At 36.9% G+C, this 12,441-nt stretch overlaps 1 non-coding gene across 1 annotated transcript; it reads left to right on the forward strand.

Moving 5' to 3' along the window:
- Positions 1 to 12,083: 12,083 nt before the first annotated feature.
- Trnaq-uug (transfer RNA glutamine (anticodon UUG)) lies at positions 12,084 to 12,155 on the forward strand. The gene has a single exon. It is a non-coding gene; the product is annotated as a tRNA-Gln (tRNA).
- The last annotated feature ends 286 nt before the right edge of the window (positions 12,156 to 12,441 follow it).

Genomic DNA, 12,441 nt, shown 5'->3' on the forward strand with positions numbered 1-12,441 from the left:
TGTGGTCAGTTATGCTTTATCAGGCTAGTAGGTAGTCCCCCTCCGGTCCCCTATAAGGACAGATTTTGGCCGGTTCACTCCTGGTTACTTTCCTTCGGAAGAGGTTGCGCGTACGACGCACGTATTAATTACTCCTGTGCCTACTTCAAAAAATATTAGAAGTGTTAATGTGTATACGTGATTGTAATAAGTGTAAAAAATTATTTGTAAGTATACTTATATCCATGTTACGTTACTCATCTCGTCGCGTATTCCAGATTTTGCCTATATTTTTGAATAACTTTAGGTATATTTGTCACGGTCATTCTAGTAGGTACCTATGTTAAGGCTTGGCGCGCGTATTCAAATGTACTTATACATATGCGTATCTGGAATTAACATTATCTCTTTATTTATATTGGTGTTAAGTAACTTGTCTATTGAGACTAAAATAGATTATAACCCTAACCACGAATTTAAGGTACAATGGCTTAAAATAACGTGGCTTATAGTTTCGGTCCTATGTGTGATCACTCCGGCACCACCGAGCTTTATGTATGTTGCAAAATAACACTTACAGTTTTACATTGGCACATGGCTTAATTTTAGTATGGGATACACCGCCCAATGTCATGCTTGTTCATGAAACAGGCATTTCCCAACTATTTAGTTTTCATTGTGTTTGTTTCATGAGTATCGCTTTGTTGTTATTTTTATGATTGCAAGTTTTGTTATAATGAAATAAAATTGATAATTTTCTGAGTGTTTGAGCTGTATCTAACATTCTAATTCTAACCATATTTTATTCTAGAACGCAAAGGCTGTTTGTGCTTGCTTCTTGGCTGTGGGTGCATTTTTTTTGTTTTGGTTATCAGAGTACTAATGATTTCTAACCGTAGCTGCACTACTGGTACTGAACGCGTCGCTGTCATTGTCAATTTCCATAGTAAAATGAACAGTATTGCAGCTGTCGTTGGAAATGGACTATCACCTTAACGATGCAGCAGTCGTCCAGGAGCAGACGGTTGCTTCTTATGGCCAGATGTGACATTCAAGAAAATAATGTCTATAAGGACTAGTACTTAGTACAATCTACTTGTACCTCATTTCAATTTTGTATTACATCATGACATTTTAAAGGTCCCTAATAGCATTTTTACTTAGGTAGTGCAAGCTAATTGTGCATTTTATTAGTCTTATATTGCATTATTAATCAAATATCTCTAAAAATATCTCATTTGTTTTCTTTAAATAAATAATTATGAAGCATTTTATCGTATTTTTAAGAACTCCTTTAACGAGATAAATCATAATTTGGGTATACACCCACTTGCCAGAATTTCATTTGCCATAATTTCATTTGCCATAATAGTCAACAGCCATTATATTGTTTCCCATAATTACATATGCAATACTTATTGTTTACTATATTAGTCACGTGCCAGAAACTTTGTTTCCCATAAAATCAATTTCAATAATATCATTTGTCATCATCATTGTAAGCCATAATTATCACTAGTCATAATATATTTTTTTACAGAAACCAAATGCTACTAGAAAAATGGGTTAGGTTAGGTTTGAACTGCGACCCTTACAGAAAAGTAATGCTACTGGAAAAGTGGGTTAGGTTAGGTTTGAACTGCGACCCTTACAGAAAAGAAATGCTACTGGAAAAGTGGGTTAGGTTAGGTTTGAACTGCGAACCATACAGAAATAAATGCTACTAAAAAAGTAGGTTAGGTTAGGTTTGAACTGCGACCCTTACAGAAAAGAATTGCTATCAGGAAAGTGGGTTAGGTTAGGTTTGAATTGCGACCCTTACAGAAACCAAATGCTACTAGAAAAATGGGTTAGGTTAGGTTTGAACTGCGACCCTTACAGAAAAGAAATACTACTGGAAAAGTAGGTTAGGTGAGGTTAAATTCTATTAAATAGTATTATTACAATTAATAATATGGACAACAACACGTATGGCACTCGTACGTTCTGGAATCTAAAAATCGGGTAAACAAAGAGTATGTCACATCATTTTTATGGTAAACAAATAATTCGGGCAAATGAAATTCGGGCAAATAAAATTCGGGCATATGAGTATTATTTTATATAATTTTCGGACAAACAATAGACAACCCATAATTTGATAACGTTAACTAAGCAAAAAAACATAAAGTACCCAATTGTGCTTTTTCAGCTTCGAGATCGGTCAGTAACATAAGCACAACTGTGTACTTGTGTTTTTATTTCTTAGACATCGTAGTGCAAAACTAACACAAAAACCATAAGTACACACTTATGTCATTTAATGTTAGTAAAGATATTTTTATTTTATTTATATCACGAGGCAGTAACTATTTTTTCTAAATAACTTATTTAAATAAATAGATATCGAATAATTTACAACGCATAAAAATTCTACACAATTACTTTGTTCACAAACAAAAGTTTCAACTTTGTACTTTGAATTTAACCTATTTGAACAGGAGTGCAAAGTTTTTTGACTTTTTCTCGAAACTTACTTTTTGTCAGTTATGGTTTTTTTTCTTAAGGCGGCAGAATTAAATTTTGAATGAAAATATCGGGCGCCGCGGGTCTATGTGGTCAAACCAATTTGTCAGTCAGTAAGAACCAGGAAAACTATACTCACCCTTTTCTTTTGGGTGCTAGTACTAGTGTAAGACAAAGATAGTATTCTCTCTGTCTATGATTGAAATGAGACAGTACTTCGATGAACTACTTATACTTTTTTTTTCAACGTGGCAATGATAGTCTCATTCAGCCAATGAAACAAAAACTTTTGAATAACCAGGTTTTTCATTTAAGCAGGTCGTGCGATTCTCTCCATGCTTGAAATGAGACAGTCCTTTGACAAACTATAAATAAAGTACCAGTACCACCTTTTGAGCAACTGTATAGAACATTAAGTAGGTACTATCTTAAAGACATAATAAGAAATGATTATTTCAACAAATTTTTAGAAAAGAAATACATTATTTAAAAAAAACGTACGGAACCCAAATGACCTAAAAATAAAAAGCAGCAGCTAAAAAAATGGAACGTGGAACAAGCATGGTCATGTCCCAAGTCCATTTATCGTGGCCCCGTAGATTGCGTTGGAAATGAAAAGTGGTTAGTTTTTAAAACTTTTCCCATCCCCCGTCGTAAATACTTGTCCGCTCGGGTGTCAACCTGACTGATTTGCTTCGCGGGGAATTCTTTTCGCGCGTTCATTTGTTTTCTGCGTTTTGTTTTATTTTATTTACGCTGTGATAGTTCTAGATATATTTAGGTGAGAATAAGGTTATTATAGATATCAGGAATTTTCGTTAGATGTCAGGAAGTTTGGCCGTTTGTCAGGATTTCGGCCGTATTACGAGAATGTCAAGAATTTTGACAGGAAATTCCAAATTTGGATCTGGTTACTGTACGTGTGAATAACATTGTCAAAAAGCCGGGACAAACGTTCAGAGGGTCGATCAACTTTTTTATGTCATATCGTGTCCCAACGATATAAAAATTCAAATCTTACAAATCGCAACAGTTTTTAAATTTATTTGGTATATTATAGTAAATTAACCAAATAATCATTCAAACTAGAACTTAAAAACTGAAAGAATTCTTTTTAAATATAGTTTTTTTTTGGTGACCCAGGAGATAATTTTAGACTCCCATACAAAAAAAGCATGTCCCAATCGCATGTCGGCTTCGGTTTTTACTTAACAGTGTAAAAAATGTACTCCACCATATTCACTATTAACGCTTAATTAAAAAGGTATTAACATCTAATTTACAAATTCGATGCTAAAATTTCGCTAGAATTCGTAGATTTATTTTTAAAAAAAGTTCTTTTTGCGTCCCGAAACAATTATTCATTTTTAAGTCCCCTAACTTACCAAACATTACAATGCAACGAAGGCTCAAGGTTATGACACTGTATCGCCCAGCCAATAGACAGCCGATCTAAGTATCACGTGACAAGATCCACCATTACGGTTACTTTCTTATTCGCCGGCCATTTCGTCCGTGGTTCGAAGTGAGCCAAGATGTGTTAATTGTCGGTCCGCTGACTTACTGTGATATTTCGTAAGTAGTTTTGTCTTTTTATATTAATTTGTAGCTTTATAGATCCGACTTAGGTCTAATATGGTCTAACAATATACTTTTTTGACATATTTTTGTGGATAATAACTAAAATTATTGATTTGACTTTAAATGTCTTCTGGGTCACCGTTCCCCCGGGTCACTTTTCTGGTGACCCAAGAGACGGTGATGGTGACTCAAGAGACGTTATCAATACGTTTTGATAAATTTGCTTCTTTTCATGGATATATTATTTTTTTAATAGAAATTAGTAATAAATTATTGCTGTCTCTTTGAGACACTGACTATGAAGAGACTATTGAGCGAAACCAAGGCTCCAAAGTGTTCGCAAAGGACAAGTCTATTGGGCAAAGCCAGCTGTCAAAGCTGAAACGGGAAGATGGCAGCACAACGTCGAGCAGAGCGGAGGTTTTAGGCGAGATAGAGAGGTTCTATGGACAGTTATACACTTCGATCGCAAAGCCCGATGACAGCTTGGTAGAAGATCCAAGAGCCAAGCTGTCCCGACATTATACCGAAGATATCCCGGACATCAGTCTGTACGAGATTAGGATGGCCCTGAAGCAGCTTAAGAACAACAAGGCGCCGGGCAAAGACGGAATCACTTCAGAGCTTCTGAGAGCGGGTGGAACACCGGTACTTAAAGTCCTCCAGAAGCTCATTAATTCCGTCTTGTCCGAGGGCATAACGCCTAACCATAGACCACATCCATACGCTGCGGCAAGTTATACAGAAGACCGAAGAGTATTACTTGCCATTATGCTTAGCGTTTGTGGACTATGAGAAAGCCTTCGATTCGGTGGAAACATGGGCGGTGCTTGAGTCTCTTCAGCGGTGCCATATTGACTATCGGTACATCGAAGTGTTGAAGTGTTTGTATAGTAATGCCACCATGTCGGTCCGAGTACATGAGCAGAGCACGAGGGCGATTCCATTGCGAAGAGGCGTAAGGCAGGGAGACGTTATCTCTCCGAAACTGTTTACTTCCGTAATGGAAGACGACTTCAAGCTCCTGGAATGGGAAGGACTTGACATCAACATCAACGGCGAATACATCACTCACCTTCGATTTGCCGACGATATCGTAGTCATGGCAAAGTCGATGAAGGAACTCAGCATGATGCTCGATGACCTCAACCGAGTTTCACAAAGGGTGGGCTTGAAAATGAACATGGACAAGACGAAACTTATGTCAAATGCCAATGTTGTGCCCATCCCAGTCTCTGTTGGGAACTCGGTACTCGAAGTTGTTGACTCGTACATCTACCTAGGACAAGTAGTCCAATTGGGTAGATCCAACTTCGAGAAAGAGATCAACCGCCGAATCCAACTCGGTTGGGCAGCGTTCGGGAAACTACGTAATGTCTTTTCGTCCGACATACCTCAGTGCCTCGAGACGAAAGTCTTTAACCAGTGATGACTTACGGCTCCGAAACGTGGTAGTCTTTCACTATCGGCCTCATCTCAAAACTCAAAGTCGCTCAACGAGCTATGGAGAGGGCTATGCTCGGAGTTTCTCTACGTGATCGAATCAGAAATGAGGAGATCCGTAGACGAACTAAAGTCACCGGCATAGACCACCGGATTAGCAAGCCGAAGTGGCAATGGACAGGCCACATTGCAGGCAGAGAAGATGGTCGATGGGGTCGAAAAGTTCTCGAGTGGAGACCACGGACTAGCAAGCGCAGCGTAGGACGTAAAACGTCCATCCACAAGATGGACAGACGACCTTGTTAAGGTCGCCGGAAGACGCTGGATGCGGGTCACTTCCAACCGGCACGTATGGAGGTCCAAGGGGGAGGCCTATGTTCAGCAGTGGACGTCTTATGGCTGAGATGATGATGATGATGATGTCTCTTTGCTTATGAGCGGAAGTGGTCTAAAAACTTAATTAATTGTTTTCCAACTTCCCGTTTTGCGATACTTCCTTGATATGCTGAAGTGCACTTCTAAAGTTAATAAAAACGTAACATTTAATAAATGCTTTAAGGTTTTATCATCATGAGGTTGATTTTTAAAGTAAAGGAGGTTCAGAGAAAATAGTCATTGAAATATTAAACTTGTTTTTTGATGGTTTTCTAATTATGTCTTTATATTTTTGAGCCTTTATGTTATTGTTTATTCCTTTTGAAAACTGTGTATTTGAAATAATTTGGATGAGGCGAGCTTTTCTTTAGCCACTTTGGCTGTCACTATATTTTTGCTGTTGATTGTACTGATTGCTGAGAATCCTTTATTTTGATTTTTGTTTAATCGTTTTGATTTCTGAGTGTTTTTAGACTGATTAGACTTACTGATAAGTTAAAATGTGAAAACAGAATGACAAAATGACAAAATGTCTCTTGAGTCACTGAATTTGTCTCTGGAGGAACCAAAAATGTCTCTTGGATAACTGAATTTGTCTCTGGGAAAACTACGATGTCCCAAAAATTTTTAGGCATGTTTTGCATTTTTCTGGAGGAGAGTGGTTAATAGATGTATTTAATTATAATTTTTTGATTATTTCGTAACATTAATATATTATTCCGATAGGTAGAATATGCATAGTTGCGGTATTTGAGTAATATAAAAACTTTTCGTACATTTTACGACATAAGTGACCCAGGAGACACTATTAGTTGATTTTAAGGAAAACCAAAAAGGATCTCTTTATTTTTAAGTTAAAAGAAGCAGAGAGTTTATGTTCCTTTATATAATAGACGAATATGTATTTCGATTAAATGAAGTTTTATTTAATAAATCCCGGGTAACCCAGGGGACACGTTTTTAGACAGCACAACATATTTAACACCAAAAGTTGTCAAAATAATAAAATTTGTGCGCGGCCCGTAATCGCATACAAAACTTTAATCGTTCTTGTACGCTAAATGTCTGAAAAATAATCATATTTAAAAGATTTATTTTTTAGAAAAAAATCTTTCTCCATGACATGAAAAAGTTGATCGACCCCAGACGATGATGAAGACTTTTGGCTGTGTACTTATGTTTTTGAGATCTTATAGATACACACTTTTCTCAAAATATTGTCTTTCTTTATGGCGATAGTTACTCATGACATCAGTAAACGATGTTTTGGGTGCCATGCTGCGGTATATGGCATTGACATGGAGTGTGGTGGGGGAGGCTTGTCAGGCTTGTCCAAAACACCTGAAATTCGTGCGAATATCATTTTTTTTCATTAAATTATTTCGTTTCATGACTAACATGTAGCAGCGTACATTTAGTCAAGTCCAATGAGAACGTTAATGGGTGCCGGAAACGCCTAAGTGTTGTAACTAACCCTACGACAGAATTCTTAAAGCTAAAATACTATGCTAAGTGCTAATACGAATAATATATACTATTCTAGTAAATGTAAGATTAATTTGAAAGTGATAAAGGACACATTCTCATATGGATCTACCTACACTTTGTACCTGTACTTTGTTTAATTTGTAAAAAAAGAAGGTTTGTTAATTGTAAGATAAGATAAGATTTCTTTATTGTCAAAGCTGTGTTGGTACATAGGTCTTATAAATATTACAGAAGTCCATCAGCTCCCTTGCTTGTGCTTCAGCTTGTGTATCCCTTTTAATGCATTTTATTTTTAATTTTAATATTTTTTTTATCATCATATTTTTACTATTTTGTAATGTGATGCTGATGTCATATGGGTTTTTAGGACCTGAAATAAATAATTTTTATTTTATTTTTTTATTTATATTTATACCCCCTACCTACTACCCCCATATTTGTCTAAGTAAATATTCTAGAAGTACACCATGCTTTTTAGAGTTCCGTCCCAAAGGGTAAACACGGAACCCTATTACTAAGACTCCGCTGTCCGTCTGTCCGTATGTCCGTCTGTCCGTCTGTCTGTCACCAAGCTGTATCTCATGACCCGTGATAGCTAGGCAGTTGAAATTTTCACAGATGATGTATTTTTGTGCTATAACAACAAATCCTAAAAACGGAATAAAATAAATATTTAGGTGGGGCTCCCATACAAAAAATGAGATTTTTTTTGCCTTTTTTTGCGTAATGGCACGGAACCGTTCATGCGCGAATCCGACTCGCACTTGGCCGGGTTTTTTTTATCATCGTATTTTTATTATTTTATAATGTGATGCTGATGTCACATGGGTTTTTAAGACCTGAAATATTTTTTTTCATTTTTTTATTATATTTATACGGCCGTATTTGCCTAAATATTTTAGAAGGAAGCTATGCCGCTCTTTTCCACTCACGGAAATGGCTTAACAGACTATAGTTAAACATGTAACACAGTTTTGATCTATAATTCAGCAGGGTTTTTTTTTAAACTGGCCAGTCCACGCGAAAGACATCAAAATATAACATTTAATATTATGAGCTCTAAATAGATGATTTTATTGATAAATACTAATTACAACTCATTTGTGGCGACTTTTAATAGCACGTGATATTATAGCATTTTGATGATGCCATATGCAAAATTTTACTTGTAATGTGAAAATTAATGAAGTGAATAATTATGAATATAAAAGCTGTAATTGTGGATGTGCGTGCACGCATAACTAAACCTGCCAAGTGTAATTTGGACTTGCGCCCTAGGGGTTCCATACCATCACACAATATTTACAATGTTTTTTTTTTCGTAAGTCCGAATCACGCTTGACATGTCTTTATGATTTGCTAATATGTAGGGTATTTTTCTCTATTATCATCATCATCATCATCATCATGATTGGACCCATTACGGTTCATAAGATGACTTACTTTTTTATAAGCCCCGCCCCATATCATTAAATTAATTTTTATTTCTATTATTTTATATTAGAGCAGCAATAGAAAAAGACTCAGAGAAAATGTCATGGCCAACTATACATATAAAAAAATCCTCTCTCTGTGAAGTACAAGGGCAACACTAAAAGTTTTTAGAATAGAAAAATTGTAGTGGGTAATGAGATAGTCAATATTTTTTATTAAATGCTTGCTTAAACACTTTTGACCCTGAAACCTATACCTGAAATAGATAAACCAAAATTCGAAATATTGCTATCTGCATCTCTATATATCGCTCCAGTCCTGCATAAGTATTAGAGTGATAGAGAGGCGGATAAAGAAATTACGATTTTCGTTTTTCGCAGTAGGCCCTCTGACTTTTCAGTTATGGAACCCTGAGAAAAGCATGAATTAGCGAGGCCAACAACACTAGAAAAACTGCGGTACAGATTATTTCATATTTCATTTGACTATTTAGTGGATAAATGGCCACCACCATCACTGCAGCACTGGCAACGTTGACGTTCGGACACTTTCTGATAATAGCCCTAGCCCTGGTTGGGTTCCTTTTGGTCTGTGTTATAATTGTAAGAGATGTGGTCCATGTCCATGCTGCTTATCGTTGTTTATGCAGCAATGTTCACCGCCAAGGACCTGGTCAGTAATTTGTATATTTGCCTTCTCATGGAGATACTGTAAAGTAAAGTACAATAAACCTTGACGGGTATAGTTTGCTTCATAAGAGCTGGATGTGGCTGCGCTACGCGTCGGTGACATTGGCAATCAATCGCGCTTATTGGGGCTTTACAAAGTTAATATCAACGCCTACATTTTGCCTAGCGCCGCCACTGAGACCGGGCCGCGTAGCCAACATGCCAATCGCTTAAGCTCCGTAGCGACCGAAATGCAACTGTCATTGTCGCACTAATGGACTAATATGAAAAAGTGATAGAGAGACGCAAAGCGTTTCGTTGTCGAAGCGATAGCGATTGTAACCTTGGCTAGGCTGGCTAGCACGAGATGTACAGTGAGCTGAGATATTGGATAGAGAAATTATGAATGAATTCATGGATAAAGACACCATGCATTTTTACGGCTGATAGAACATTGAAAGGTCATCATTTTCATATAAAATCCATGTCGGCTTGCGTCGATCTATCTATACGGCCTTATTTGCCCAAATATTCTAAGCATTTCTTGCTTTAACATCGGAAACGAGAATGACGCTGCCATATATTATTCTGCACAAATACAGCTGAGTGTGATGCTGGGATCAATGGTTACTTTTATTTTTGTGCATTAGTAACCTTTAACAAAAGGTTATAACCTTAAAGGATTAGTGTCTTTTAACTTTTTTTCAGAATCTTTATTTTGTGTCAATTATTTACTTATTTTTTTCTTGTAACTCTTGTTTGTTATAAGTCTTATTAACTTTTATTTTTATAGGTATACTACTTTGACTTTGAGCATCCAAACGTTACGTACTGGAATCGTAAATACATGGAGTACCTGAAAATTACTGCCCAGAGATACAGCCGTCGAGACCCCATCCATTACGTAAACTTTCATTTAAAAACCTTAACTGTTTTTGGGAACGACATTGTAGTAAGTTGACTTTTATTTATATGTCTGCAATCGCTACGATATATAGTTACAAGTGTATTAGCCGGCATTATAGTATTCCAAACGTAACCTTTAGGGCTGATTTAGACGGCGCGCGAACTCACATGCGATTTTAGTTTCATTGCGGACTGTAGGTTACGTCCAATTCAACCGACCAATCAAAACACGCAATGTATTGAAACTCGCATGCGCACCGTCTAAATAAGCTCTAACGTAAACCTCTTCAGACGTTGTGGGTTCACGATGCTGCGTTTCATTCAATTCATTCAATGTTGCGTTTCAAAAAGAGTTTTTATGATTATTTACTTTACAGATGACTATGAATATGTACGAGTTTCTGAGCAATGAGTACCGTCCCAGCATGTTCGTCATGCGTTTCAAGATTTGCGATTGGTTTACAGATCCTAAATACGACATGTTTAAGCCTTTCTCCATAAAATTTTTTAATGCCTCATCTTGTCCGTTTCCAAAGGTGACGTACCTCTTTTATTATGTCATAAAAATCTCAGCCACTTACGCATCATACGTAAAGGGGCCCACAGATTACCAGTTCGCCGGACGATATCAGCCTGTCAGTTGTTCGGAGCCGTCAAATTTTGCTTTTAACTGACAGGCCGATATCGTCCGGCGGACTGGTAATCTGTGGGCCCCTTAAAAATTCAGTGGCGAGCGTCCTGGGGCGCTTTAAGACCATATCGTTAATAATAGAGACAACTTTACGTAGCCTTTTTTTCTGGTATTATTACAGCTCCATACAAAACTTTGTTTACGGAGCTTTTATGGGATTAGGTCTTGCAAATCGGTTCAATGCGTTTTTCTCAAAGTCCGCTTGTCAAAGTCAAAGTCTAAGTTAAACTTCCAAGGGATTTGATCAGCGTCCAGTAAGGCCGCTTACATACATTTGCATTGTTTAATATAGACGGCGCACACTTCTCTGATCGTTTCACTCGAGCATTCACTCAGTTAGCACTCATGGTAGTGTACTGTTGACTTCAGCCGATATTTTAACAGTTATTTATCTTTCAGGGAGAATATAATTTCTTGAACTTCTCCATTCCGAATCTGCCGATGCTCTCGACGTTCCCTTTGCAGAAGGGCCGCTTATTCATGAGTATGGTGCGCGGTGGCGAGCAAGTGGCAGAAGCATACCTTGATGCCATCATCAAACATAAGTTCCTATAAATTTTATAATAAGTCCACGGCCGATTTGGCCACGGCAACTGCTTTCAACTCCGTTGGTGTCTCTGGTGTGCTCGCAAGTGGCTGGCGTAGCCGATCTTGTTACTAAGAGTTCGCGAACATTGCGGGCATGTGAGAACACCATTTATGTATTTGTGTAAAAATTATGTATTGCCGCGGGTGGTCTGGCTTGCTTAATAAATACTTACCTACTTATGATGTATATCTATATTGTTAGGTTTAGTTTTATGACATTGATTGTGTGTATTTAATTTTTACAATTTAATAACGAAAATAAACTACTGCGTAAGAATAAATAACTTCAAAGTACCTACTTAACTATATACCAAAGAAAAATATTGTTAGCCACGTGCCACCTTACATTGTAACGCACTTGAGTAAATAAAATAAATGACGTATTTACTTTATCACGTTGTATAAATTGATATAGAAATAACATCGGTTCCATGGTGTAATGGTTAGCACTCTGGACTTTGAATCCAGCGATCCGAGTTCAAATCTCGGTGGAACCTGATTTTTTGCACTATTTATTGTCTTTTTAGATTACGGTACGGGAATAAGTTATAAAAATATTATTATTATTTAATAAGCAGGCATCAGGCAGTTATAACGACATAGACAACTAAGTAATATGGAACTTATTTTATTTGAATTTTTTACAAATTTATAGTTTTCCGATTTTCCCTGTACTTGTCGTGTAAGACGATATTAACTTGCCAAATTTCATAGTTTTAGGTCAACTGGAAGAAACGTCGTAATTTCATAGAAGTTTGACGTTCAGAAACACTTGCACGTATG

This window comes from Cydia fagiglandana, chromosome 4 (genome assembly GCF_963556715.1).
Source record: "Cydia fagiglandana chromosome 4, ilCydFagi1.1, whole genome shotgun sequence".
Classification (NCBI taxonomy): Eukaryota; Metazoa; Arthropoda; class Insecta; order Lepidoptera; family Tortricidae; genus Cydia; species Cydia fagiglandana.